Here is a 13,699-nt window from a genome sequence, read left to right on the forward strand (position 1 = left end):
GAGAACGGGCCCCCCGCCAGTGAGATAGTTTCTGTTTGTCTTTTCCTTGTTCTTTATTCTTTAGCCTCTAGAGCAGTGGTTCTCAACCTTCCTAATGCTGCGACCCCTTCATACAGTTCCTCATGTTGTGGTGACCCCCAATTTCATTGTTACAAATTGAACATAATTAAAGCATAGTGATTCATCACAAAAACAATATGTAATTATATATGTGTTTTCCGATGGTCTTAGGCGACCCCTGTGAAAGGGTCGTTCGACCCCCAAAGGGGGTTGCGACCCACAGGTTGAGAACCGCTGCTCTAGAAGCTTCTTGCCTCCCGCTCCATTTTGCAGTTCTTTGAAAGGAGGCTGTTCACTTTCTGAAGTGTTAAAATTTGTTTCTATCACCAAAACATTTCTTTTTTCTGTAATCATGTTTAACAGTTTTTTGTCAACGAGGAACGGGATCTGAAGCTGACTGCTCATGGCTTGTGAGACGACAAGACAGACAGGTGAGGCGCCTCTGAACCCTTGGAATTCACTTGTCCTCTCGTCCTAACCCAGGGCCCCGAGTAAGTCACAGTGGTGTTTGAACTCTGCTCCCTTGCATGCAGCCGTCCAATCCAAACACACTTTATTCGGGGGGAAAAAAAGATACATATTCTTCCAGGAAAGGCTCTGGGGTCGTGGAAGGGTTTTGGGGCTTATTAAAATTTCCAGAGGGGTTCCAGGCTAGTTATATCGGGAGTCCACAATGGGTGGCAGGCAGTTATGGAACTCACAAGGTAAGTCCACAAAATAAACTGCGGGGGTACTTGGGAGAGTAAATTAAGACAAGAAATTCAGACTGTTTTGACCGTCATTCTAAGTGGGAACGGACTATTAAAAATCATCAGGGTATCCTCCAGTATAAAAAATATTTTAGTGAAAGGAGTAATAGATTCTAGGGCTCCAAGATAAAACACTGGCCCAGAAATCGTCTCTCATTTGCAAGCAACCGGGACATTGAGAAAAAGAGTGTCCTCGAAGGTTTTGTCTCATCCTTCCAAAATTAATTTGTAAAACACTCTATTTAATTGGCTTAAATAATATCAAGTATTTATATAAATTAAGTATACACTCAGAAATATAGAAAGTAACCCAAATGATTTTCAAGTTCACATGCTATAGGATAATCTTCAGTACGTAAAAAAAGTTTAAGTTTGTTGGTTTAATGAAAACAGGCATGCCATTATAGCTATCAAAATTAAATATAATACTTTCATTCTCCCTAAGTTTATTAAAAGCCAAATAAACTCATTTTATCTCTGTTACAGTATTTTCCAGCAAGAAAGAGAACTTAAAATGATTTTTTTGGTGCTTTTTTATTTTTTTTGAGAGAGAGGAAGGGAGAGATAAATATTGTACACACCCCAACCTGGGATCTAAACCCAAAACCTAGGTATGTGCCCTATTTATGAATCAAACCTGAGACCTTTCGGTGCATGGGATGATGCTCCAACCAACTGAGCCACACTGGCCAGGGCAAGATGACGATTGTTTAATGTCTCATGAATTTTCAAGAGTAATCTGAACATAATTGTTAAAAACAAGTAAATTGATGTAAGATAAATATTTTTAATGAACTTTAGAAAATAATTATGCTTTATGGTATGTCTGTTTAAAAAATAGTTTCTAAAATCTTTTAGGAACTTGAAATCTTAAAGTTATACTGAGATAACTTATACTGGATATTCATTTAATATCTAGATCATTTCAAAATAAGATAAAATACTGAAATAGTAATTATTGAACATAGTTTTAACATTTTTGGCTATTTGGTTATTTGATTCTATGGATAAACATGTTTTATGCTACATTGAAAAATTAACTATGAGGAAAAATATACCTCTAGAAATTATGAAATGTATTTATAAATTTGCCAATCCATAGAATTGTCATTTCACAATTGCTTGTTTCTTAGTTTTCTCTACGTATTAAGATTTCTCAGGGTTAAGAATTCTAATTAATATATTTAACTAAACTAGAAATATTAAGGGTAGCATCTTTCTGTAAGGAATGTAGGATGTGTTTTTGGTAAGAAGAGCTATGAGATATGCAGATGTATTTTTATTAAGAGAAAAAGAGAGCGATTTTGTCCTAAACTAAAAGAAAAGGAATCTTGGTTAGGAATTTTATGTGCTAAAGTTGGCTAAGATTGGAATAGATAGAGTTAAGCTTTTTAAAACTTTAATATCAAAAGTACACAGTGTAAAATTGGAATTTGGTTTTCTCTCTGTTAAAAGTACAAAGTTTTCTTGGACTATTGGTCTGCTCTTGATAAGAGATTGTGAAAGATTTTTTTTTTTTAAAAATATTTTGGGCTCTCCACCTGAAAAGCAAAGGTTTTGTGTATTACTAAAATATTTACTGTGCTTTCACATTGTCTTTATCAGGTCTTTGCTTACGTAGGGAAACCTAGTCTTCTCTGTATTAAAAGAGCTAAGTTTTGTTCACAACTGTGCAACCTATATTTGCCTTTACAATCTTTTATTGTCACTTTGGTTAAGTAGATAATTATTGTTTCATAATGATCTTTGATCCTATTTGGTCAGATGTTCAAACCTTTTGACATTTTGACAGCTTCCCCAAATCAAATTCTTTTTTAAAATTTAGGTATAGTTGACGTATAACATTTTTTAGTTTCAGGTGTACAGCATAATGATTCAGTATTTATATATATTATGAACTGACCACCATAGTCTTGTGAACATTCGTCACCATACAGTAGTTAATACATTTTTTTTCTTGTGCTGAAAACTTTGAAGATTCACTCTCTTAGCAACTTTAAGTTATGAATGCATTATTATTAACTACAGTTGCCATGCTGTACATGACTTATTTATTTCATAACCGCTCTGCTCCCTGTATGTATGCGCTTGGTTTGTTGGTTTGTTTTTAGATGCCACATATAAGTGAGATCATAGGGTACTTACCTTTCTCTGATTTTATTTCACTTAGCCAATGCCCTTGAGGTCCGTCCATATTGTTACAGACGGCAAGATTTTATTTATTTATTTTCATGTAAAATATATTTTATTGATTTTTTACGGAGAGGAAGGGAGAGGGATAGAGAGTTAGAAACATCGATGAGAGAGAAACTCCGATCAGCTGCCTCCTGCACATCTCCCTACTGGAGATGTGCCCACAACCAAGGTACATGCCCTTGGCCGGAATCGAACCTGGGACCTTTCAGTCCACAGGCTGACGCTCTATCCACTGAGCCAAACCGGTTATGGCAAGATTTTATTTTTTATGTCTGAATAATATATATCACATTTTCTCTATCCATTCATTTGTCAGTGGGTACTTAAGCTATTTCCATGTCTTGGCTATTAAAACTAATGCTGCAATAAAAATAGGGGTGCATATGTCTTTTTGAGTTAATGTTTTCCTTTTCTTTGGATAAATATTCCAAAATGGAATTGCTGGATCATATCGTATGTCTATTTTAAGTTTTTGAGGAACCTCCATACTGTTTTCCATAGTGGCTGTACCAATTTACATTCCCACCAACAGTACACAAGGGTTTCCTTTTCTTTACATCCTCACCAACACTTGATTGTTTCTTATCTTTTTGAGAATAGCCATTCTAACAGGTGTGAGGTGATATCTCATTGTGGTTTTGATTTCCATTTCCCTAATTATTAGCGATGTTGAACACCTTTTTTTTGTGTGTACCCGATGGCCGTCTGTATGTCTTCTTTGGAGAAATGTCTATTCAGCTTCTCCTCTCCTTTTTAAATTAGATTATTTTTTGGTTTTTGGTATTTACTTACTTACTATTGAGTGATATAAGTTCTTTATATATTTTGGATATTAGCTCCTTATCAGGTATGATATGCAAATGTCTTCTCCCATTCAGTAGGTTGCCCATTATTTTGAGTTACATTCTTTTATTTGTGGCTGAGTTCTTTGCCTCTGCTCTAAAAACAGTTCTCTACTCGCCTATCTTAGCTGCTAATCCTATTTTTATGAGGAAGCAGAAAAAATGTCCACCACTTTTTATTGGCCCAGCACAAGTCTGAACTTCCAGGATTGTATTACCCTCAATGAGAGCAGCAGAACCAAAGGCCAGCTTATTGGGAGGCGTTGGCAGCACCCTCATCTCCGTGAAATTCATCTGAAGTGCCGCAAAGTAAAGTTGGCAGTACAGCTTTGAAACAAGAAGCTTGGTTCCTCCCTGCACACCCCTTCTATATAGACATTCTGGAACTTCTGTGTTCCTCTCCCACCCCTTTGTCTCTCACTTTGAACTCTTGTACAAAGTCTGCAGTATGTGGTTTTGTCCTTATTAAATGCTGCCTGCAGTTGTATTATGTCTTCTCCCCAAAATGGCTTCACATGGAGGTCAGAAGACTCCCTGTCACCACTTTTGTTTTCGACCAAAGGTTCAATGCGGTATATAAGCCACCTGTGCTTGCTGGTGGAACAGACTTCCCACGGGTGCCTCTTTTCTCCCTTCCACCACTTCCTGCTGGTCGGTCACAGCCTGCTGGTAAAATGCTTAGCAGTGCTGTTTTGACCTGAGTTGGAGAGATTTGACCTGAGGATCATAAAGACCTGGCTGAGGGGGAAACATGACGGAGAAAATGTTGATGCCCAGCTGAGTCACTCACACAGCATTGCACTGTGATGGCATGAAGGATGAGGGCTGCTTTTGGGGGACTTGCAGACATTATCTCTTTCCTTTTGAAGGCACCGTGTGTGGGCAGGAGGATGAGTGAGCTCAGCAGGTACTCTGTGCTTGGGCAAACTGGCCCTTCAAAGACTCCGAAAGGCCAAACAAAAATGTGCAGAGGTACTGAAGGCTGAAACCAAAGCTCCCCCCCCCCCCCCCCCCCACCCAAACTGGAGTTTCCTGAGTGTTTCTCAAAAGAAAGGCTGTGCTAGCAGGTTTGCAGAGGGAGCAGAGATGCTAATGAAGTGCCAACTGGCTGCTTTCAGCCGAGCCTTCTGGGCACCTCGCCACCATCTCGCTTTCTTTCCTACCCATTTATTTATTTATATTCTTAATTAATGGAAATTTCAGCTCCCATTAGATCTGGAGGAGTCCGTAATAAACAGTCGGGAGCACAGGCAGGCAGCCCTGCTAGGGAAGGGCAGAGGCTCCTCGCTCTGTTCCTGGATTCCAGGCACGTGGCTGGCCTGGGCTCAGGAGAGAAGTCCATATGCTGGTTCAGTGTAGGGGGAGCCGGGAGCCCGTGTCTGTGGACCTCTGCGGTATCTGTGAGGTTCTCCTCCTTTTTCTCTTTTGTTCTGTAGGAAATGGGCCATACAAGTTTGAATCCTATCTGGCTGTGCAATCTTGGGCAACTTAATGAACGTTTCTGTGTCTCATTCTTCTCTGTTAAAAAAGGTAATAGTACCTACTTCAGAGGGTAGCTGTGGGTCTTAAATCATAGTGGGTGTGAGGCACTTGGCAGGTGCTTAGTTCTCACTGATTGCTCACTGGATGTTAGCTATCCTCCTCCTCATCTGATCACAAGTGCACATACCAACATGTCCCCCCCCCCTCCGCCCCCCGTGCCTCAAGCAGCCTGGTGCGGGCTCTGGGTTCTGGCACCTGGTTTGGGGATGGCATTATGAGTCGGGTTTAGGTGAGGTTTTTGAACGCATAGTCTTGAATCTTGGCATCACTTCTGAAGCCTGAAAACCTCGCATGAGTGTAATCTTTTAAGCCAAAAAGCCACTGAGGGATTGAGACATGGTAGAGTGATAAGAACTGGAAGAAGTAATTGATACCCCATAGCAGGGGAAAGCTTCCCTGCCCAGATTTAACCCTTCGAGTGCCAACCAATATCCTAGGAACTATGCTAAAATTGCCAAGGCATTTTTGCTGATTTTACAGCAGTTTAGGGAAAAAATTACGAATCGCAAGTAAATGAAATTACATATTCAAAAACTTAAGGAAACCTTGACTACATTTGTTTTCATCTTTGACGTATTTAGCAATATCATCATCACTAATAAAAGCAGACTTAGAACTGGACGTCAAAGCGCTCCCGCACTTTGGCGAAAGACAAGAGGAGCGCAATCGCTCTCCCCGGCACTCTAGGGGTTAAAGGGAGGGTTCAGTGGACTCTCAGATGGCCAGACCCAGCCCTATGGAGGCCAGGGCAGGAGCAGGAGTGATTGGAGTGACAATCTGATGTCACACCTTCTGGATTTGGCTCCTGGCTCCATACTCTAGTGCCTATGGGACCTAGTACCAAGCTCATTAAACTTTTTAAGCCTCTGTTTCCTGGCATGAAAAAGGACCATGAAAATAACAGTGTACTCCTAGAGCTATTGAGAAAATGACATGAGCTAACATACAAAGTGATTAATAGAATGCCTGACAAGTTCTCAGAAGCGGTTAGCTAGCTGCTGCGATTAGATTGGTTTTATGTATTCCTGTATTCTCAATGCCTATCAGTGTCTGCTTATAGAAATATTTGTTAAATGATCAAATGGAGAATGGGAAACTTAGAACAACTCAGCAACCTTTCTGAGCCTGCTAGCCCTAATGGAGGAGGTTCTGTGAGATGGCACTCAAGGCCACTTTCAGATCAAAGCATAGGGATTCTGTGCCAGATTCACAGATGCCTCCTGGGCCTGAGAGTAGAAGGCTGTTTTCACCTGAAGGGAGAAACTTCTTTTCCTCTTTTTTTGAAAGGTGACATTATGCATTAACAAAGAATACAGTAGCCAAGGTCCCAGGTGTCACTGGAGAGGACATTTTAAACTGTTGCGTTTGAGTCTGAAATTACTAGCACCTTTTTGGCTAAGAAGGATCTGCTAATTATCTGAGCTATGCTGTTGGATTTCTTTTCTAAAGGGAAGGGGCGACTCAAAAGGTGAGCCAGACACTAGTCAGTATCAAGGAAGACCTGAGCACAATTGGGGGTGAATTATTATTCCATCCGGTAAATCTTTGCTCCCGTCTCACCTTGGCTACCTCATTCACTTTGTGGCTCACCTAATCTCAGATAGGACACAGCAGAAATAGAAAAGGTCCCTGGAAGGGCCGAACAGATGGATATAAGGGAAGGGGTGACTTCCACACCAAGAAAGATGAAATATTTCGCTCTGAAAGAAGCAGAGGAAAAGGGCGAACACTCTTTGGAGATGGTGCGTGTTATGAATGGGGAGCAGCAAGCCGATTGCAGGCTCCCTCTCACCCTTTCCTCTAACTGGAGAAAGAAGCCGCACTTGACAAAATAAAAAAGGAACAAATTTAGAGCCCGTGAAAGCAAATGCTCTCCACACAATGTATAATTAACCTGTGAGGGAACCTAACCGGCTCGCTATTAACTGAGGCAAGCGGTTAGCTGGGCTCTCGCATGGTGGGAAGAATAACAGCCCTTTTGGCAGTTAAACTGGTGAAGGCTGCAATTCCTGAGGTCATTCATCCTCCCCTGCCAGGCGTGAAATAATCACCGGGTTGGAAAACGGAGCATCTCCTGGGATGCAAGAGCTGGGAGGTGAGATCGGCATCTCGATGGAGAGGAAGGATATAGGCACTGCCGGTGGCTGTGGAAACCATCCAGGGAAGCTAGGAGACTTGACTGGGGTCACAGAACTCCAGCTTCCTGGCTCCTCAGCCATACCCTCTCTGTTACAGCACCTGGGCCCTGGAACCAGAGCCTCAAGCACTGACTCTTGCCTCTGCCTTGCTCTCCATCCCACTCTGTGCTCACTGCACCGTCAGTAGGCAGTTGCTCCAACTGAAGGGTATAATCGGAATCATCAGGACAAGGTGGTCTGGTGCCTGTTCAGTGTCTGTTAGGTCTGGGCAGGAATTCTGACCCACTTTATATCCCTGTGATCTCAAGTATTCAGCAAAGAATAAGGCACTAGTGTAGACTAAAGTAAAGGAAAGTGTGTTTTTTTAGGAGGAGGTTAGTATTACCATTTCAGATGCTGTCTTCACTTCCTAGGTGTATGACCTTGGGCACCTTACTTTTTGTCTCTGAATCTCAGTTTCTTTATTTTACTATTATCTTCTTCATATACACGTGAGGGTTAAATGAGTCAATACTGAAATGCCTTTAGCATACAATAGCATACAGTCACCATTTAAAAACTGGTAGCTGAAATAATGATTAGATCTAGAATTAGCATGAGCTGACCTGATAGGAGAAAACCTTGCTTTAAACTTTTAGATTTATTATCCCTCCATTCATCCACCCATACATCCTTCTATCCATCCATCCTTTTACCTTCTCATTTACTCCATAAATACTTTTTGAGCACCTAGTATGCACTGTGTTAGATACTAGATATAGAGAGGTACATGATATATACTCCTATCCTGTTGGAGTTCACAATTAAATAGAGAAACAGTCATCCTAAAAGCAAAACAAAAACCTCCCTGCAGTTATGTGATGCATGATGCATCAGAGGTGGAGATCTATAACGTATTGTGGGATCATAGGAGGAGCCTATTAGGCTCTAGCTACAGTATGTGTTAAGCACTGTGAGAGACATTCATCAAATTACTTGTCAAGTAATTCCCACCCTCAGGAAAAGTGACATCTTGGAAAGGCTTTGCTACTTATTGGGAATCCCAGAAAACATCGCAAGACTGAGCTTGCCCTCACATTGTCATCAAACATAGCTCCAAGGGATTCTGTTTGTTACCAGAGAATGTTCTGAATCACTCAAAAGTGTTTCAAGATGGCTTTTGTTGTCTTGGTGAAAGATGCTGGTCAAGAAGCCCCAGAAAAGACTCTGGAGGGTAGCCAGGGTACTTCTAAGAATTCATAGGCCCTGGACACCTTTGAGGCCTTACCCTAAATCTTACCCCAAATCCCCAGCATACTATACCATGTGAAATGCCTCCATGCTCCACAGTCGATTCAGCTGTTTTTCTTTGTTGCTATAAAATGATTTCCTAATTTGGGTTTTAAAATTATTTGTGATGAGTGATTTTTGGAAAGTACATGATTATTCAAGAATTCTCCTGGGATGAGAAAACTTAAATGCTTTTCCAATATAATGACTTTTTTTTGATGAATACTAAATTAGACAATTAATGAAGTTGACATCATATTACATCTTGTAGACATTCAATTAAACACTAAATAATTTTAGTTTTATACTTTCTTTTTATATTTGGAGCCACTTCTTTTTGTTTTGGTTTTCAGACCTAAGATGCTTCTATGAGCCTCTGAGAAGCTCTTAGGCTGGCAGCCTGGCACCTCTGGGTGGAGGAGCCATGGGGCAGGAGCAGGGTCTCCTCAGCCCAGCCCCAACCTGTGCCTCATCCTTGAGGACCCCTGAGGGAGATCTGATGAGGTGAAACCCCCTGGGCTGCTTTTAGTGAGCCACATTAGAGTAGATTTTAGGTCCCATGGCTGGGTAGTAACCTGTGAGGCACTTGGTGGGGCCTTTCCCCAGCTCTCAAAGGAAGCTGGATTTTCTCTTCTCTTGGCACATCTTCCTTCCTCTCTGCCTTTTCCCTGTTCTGTTTTTAAAAAATTCTCTCTTCCTTTCCTTCTCTCTTGACGAGAGCTTTGTCCATGGCTCCCCTAGACCTGCCTCTCTCTGCTTGTGCCACTCAAGTAATTTCTGACCCCAGTGAAAGCATCATGTAGGGAGGGATGGCTACAAAGCCAGCACTTACAGAATTAAAGACAGGTATGGAGACACTTTGATTAAAGCTGGAAATACAAAGTGTTTGCCATGTATTTCTTTACAAAACCAGTGCCCTAATATCTTTTTAGAGTAGCTGGTGTGAAATGAGCGGCTGAACTTGCGTCCTTGCTAAAGTTTTACTGAGCCAAGAGACTGCTGGAGGTTTCTTGTTAGACTGTATTAATAGCTTCCTTTGCTCCATCACTCTTGTTCTGCACAGAGCACCCTTCTCCTTGCTGCCTCGTGGCTGCATCCCTCACATCTCAGCTGCGAGTCACCTCCCAGTGAACCCATCTGACCTCCCTGGGAAGATCTGAGTGCTCTTTTTTTGGTGCTCCTACTGACTTGCACAGCGTTCACACATCCATGAAAGCAATGCCCATCTTTTGTCATGATGGTTTGTTTAATTGGCACATCTGACTCCCACAGTAAACTCTTTGTGGACAAAGACTCCCCCAGCCTCCATCCCTGTATCTTTAGCTCTGAGCACAACAGTTGGCACATGGTAGGGTCTAAAGGAATGAGCTCACTGGCTGGAAATCCTGGACTCTTCTTTTTGCACTGATTTTGAGACCTTTTCAACTTTGCCTACCCAAGCCAGGAAAGACTGCCTGCTTGGTCCTTCTTTAAGAAGAAGCCTTGATAAATATCCCCCCACAGTGCAGGGTCCCTTTCCTCCCGATGTCTCCAAACTATGAGTCATCAGCTCCAGGATCAACTACCATTGTAGATTTTTAAAAAATGGGATAAAGAAGCAAAGGAGCAAATAGGAATAAATACGTATAGCTATAACAGTGAAATAAATCAAAATCACCTCTCTGTGGCCAGAGATGCTTAATAGGCAGAGATCACTGCCAGATGGTAAAAAAAATGTGTTTAACAGGCGGTGAGGGCAAATTTAAGCTGCTGGAATAAATAGCCCAACTGCTTTTCTCAGTTTAGAATAAAATAACTTTTTCTTTGGCATTAGATGTATTCGTGGGATTTGATTCTGAAAGTGCTTGTCGTGCTTCCAGGACTTAGAGAGCATGAGCTGTGCAGGTCACTGGCTACTTTCAGCTGGGGTTGGGGGTACCTGTTTAGGTTCTCTTATTAGCCTGGGAGGCCCCAGAAGTGCATTACTAGCCCCTTAATTGCCTCATCTCATTTACTCATCTGGTTAGAATAGGAGAAAGCACCTGGTGACACTCCTGTCTACCTTTCCAATCTTCTCTTCAACTCCTTTACTGGTATTTCTCCCTCATGTCCTCTGCTCAGGCCTCACTGGTCATCTTGGGCCTTCCTTGGATGCTTCATGTGTGTTCTTACTTCTGTGTGTGTGTGTCTGTCAGCCTTGGATGTCCTTTCCCCCCGCCTTGTATGTGGGGCTTGTTTTTCAAAGGTCATCCCACTTGAATGTATGTGCTCCTCAGACTGGGAACCCTTCCTTCCTGGAGGAACTGGTTTAATCTTTGATCCTATGTGGCCCTTTCCATCCCTTAATTATGAGTCTTACCATGTTCTGTAATAGTTTATACAATGATTGTAATAATTAAACTGTCAGCAAATTCTATCAGGACTACTTTCAAAATACTGTATCCAAAATTTGACCACTTCCCACCACACCACCTCTACCATTCCAGGTCATGCTTACTGACCTTCCTTTGATCTGGTCTACTTGCCTCCATGTTTGCTTCCCTACATAGGAGCTAGAGTAGACTGATCCTTATGAAAGATGAATTAAATTGTGACTTCTCTGTTCAGAACCTTCAGTGCTTCCCATGTGTACTAGTTCGGGTTCTCCAGAGAAACAGAACCCATAGGATATGTATATACATAGATAAGGAGATTTAGTATAAAGGATTGGCTCTCATGATTATGGAGATTGGCCAGTTCAAAGTCTGCAGCATGGGCCGGTAGCCTTGAGACAGAAGAGAGCAGATGGTGTAGTTCTAGTCCCAAGGCCTGCAGCCTTGAGAACCAGGAGAAGCAGGAGTACCAGGAAGCCTAAGGGCAGTCCGCTCGGGAATTACCTCCTGTTCAGGGAGGTTGGTTCTTCTATTCAGGCTTTCAACTGATTGGATGAGGCCCACCCACATTATAAGGGGCAGCCTGCTTACTCAAAGTTCACTGATTTAGATGTTAATTTCATCCAAAAATACCCTCCAGGTTGACACATAAATCATTAGGCCATGTCACTTGGTCCTCATCATGTTCCCATCCAGCCCTGAGTGAACAACCTCGGCCTGTTTCTCTTCTGCTCTGTCCCTGTGTCCCAGTGATTGCAGCTTCTTTGCTGTTCTTTAAGGGTAGATGGCACACTCCTGCTTCACGGCCCTTCTCTCTGCTCTCAGAGCACTTAGAGGAATGTTATCCTCCCAGATGTTTGCATTTTTATCTTCTTTACCACCCAGATGCCAGTATTCAGATGACACCTCATCACAGAGGCCTGCCCTGATCTATTTTTTTTTTGTCACATTATTCCCCTGGTCCTTGCCATCCTCTAGTCCCTTACTCTGCTTTATATTTCTTTATGATTTTTATCCAAAGCTAGATAATGCATTTACCCATTTTCTAGATGATGATGATGATGATGATGATAATGAGTTTCAGAGGTGTGTTGGAGGTTTAATACCATCCTATATAATAAAAGCCTAATATGCTAAGTGTCCGGTCGACCAGTCGGTCTTTCAACCAATCAGAGCATAATATATGCTAAGGCCGCTCAACTTCTCACTATGATATGCACTGACCACCAGGGGGCAGACAGTCAACCGATTGACTAGTCGCTATGATGTGCACTGACCACTAGGGGGCATACATCAACCGGTCAACCAGTCGCTATGGCATGCAGTGACCACCAGGGGGCAGATACTCCGACCGGTAGGTTAGCTTGCTGCTGGGATCCAGCCCATCAGGACTGAAAGAGATGGGCTGGATATGCCTGGAGCCCTCCCACGGTTCCTCCCTGTCTGGCCAATCTCCTGTGTCCCTCCCTCACCCTAATTGTGCACAGGTGGGTCCCTTGGCCTGGCCTGCACCCTCTCACAATCTAGGACCCCTCAGGGGATGTCAGAGAGCCAGTTTTGGCCCGATCCCGCAGGCCACGCTGAGGGACCCCACTGGTGCACAAATTCGTGCACCGGGCCTCTAGTAAAATATACAAACGCATAGAAATTTTTAAATAAATAAGTCTTGTTCCATGAAAATTAAAAAAAATATATATTTTGAAGGTAGATCCCATAGGGATTTTTGATAGATTTGAAATGGTACATAAGATAAAACGTGATTTTTTATTTTATTTATTTATTTTTTTTTGCTGGAGTAGATAATTGAATGATTTGACTCAATGAAAGGGAGAGGACAGAGGACAAAGCTTTGGGAAATCAACCAACTTTAGATATTAAGTTTAGATATCCCAGTAGGTATGTTGAATAGGAAGTTGTATAGAGAAGTCTGAAGTTCAAGGGAGAAGACAGAGTTAATGATGCATACTTTGGAATTATCAGCAAAACACAGGAATTAAAGCCATATGAATGGCTGAGGTTATGTAGGGAATGAAGATAGAGAGGAAGAAAGGAGAGAGAAAACTTCAGTCCTGGGGCACCTCAATATTTGGAGGTTGGGAAGAGGAGGAGCCGGCAAAGGAGACTGAGAAGTGGCAGTGATGTGGGAGGAAAACGGGAAGAATGTGGTATCTTGAAAGGCAAGTTAAAAGTCCATTTTAAGGAGGGAGTGATCAATTGCCTGCATCAAATGTCTCCAGGAGGTCAGGTAAGGTGAAAATTGAGAATTGACTGTTGGGGTCAATGCAAGATACATACAAGAATGCTCACAGAAGCACTGTTTATTTTTAGCAAAATATTGGAAGCGTTCCCAAATGTCTCTCAACAGGAGAATGGGTAAATACATTGTAGTATATTTGCACATTGGAATTCTATTGATTTGAAGAAATGAATGAGCTAGAGTCACATGGATGAATTCTGCAGACATGGTAGTAAGGGAAAAAGTTGAATATGTGCAGTTCAGTACCATTTATAAAGTTTAAAGCATGCAAAACAAACTTATATTGTGTAGAGGA

This window comes from Myotis davidii, unplaced genomic scaffold, assembly GCF_000327345.1.
Source record: "Myotis davidii unplaced genomic scaffold, ASM32734v1 scaffold591, whole genome shotgun sequence".
In the NCBI taxonomy this organism is placed as follows: Eukaryota; Metazoa; Chordata; class Mammalia; order Chiroptera; family Vespertilionidae; genus Myotis; species Myotis davidii.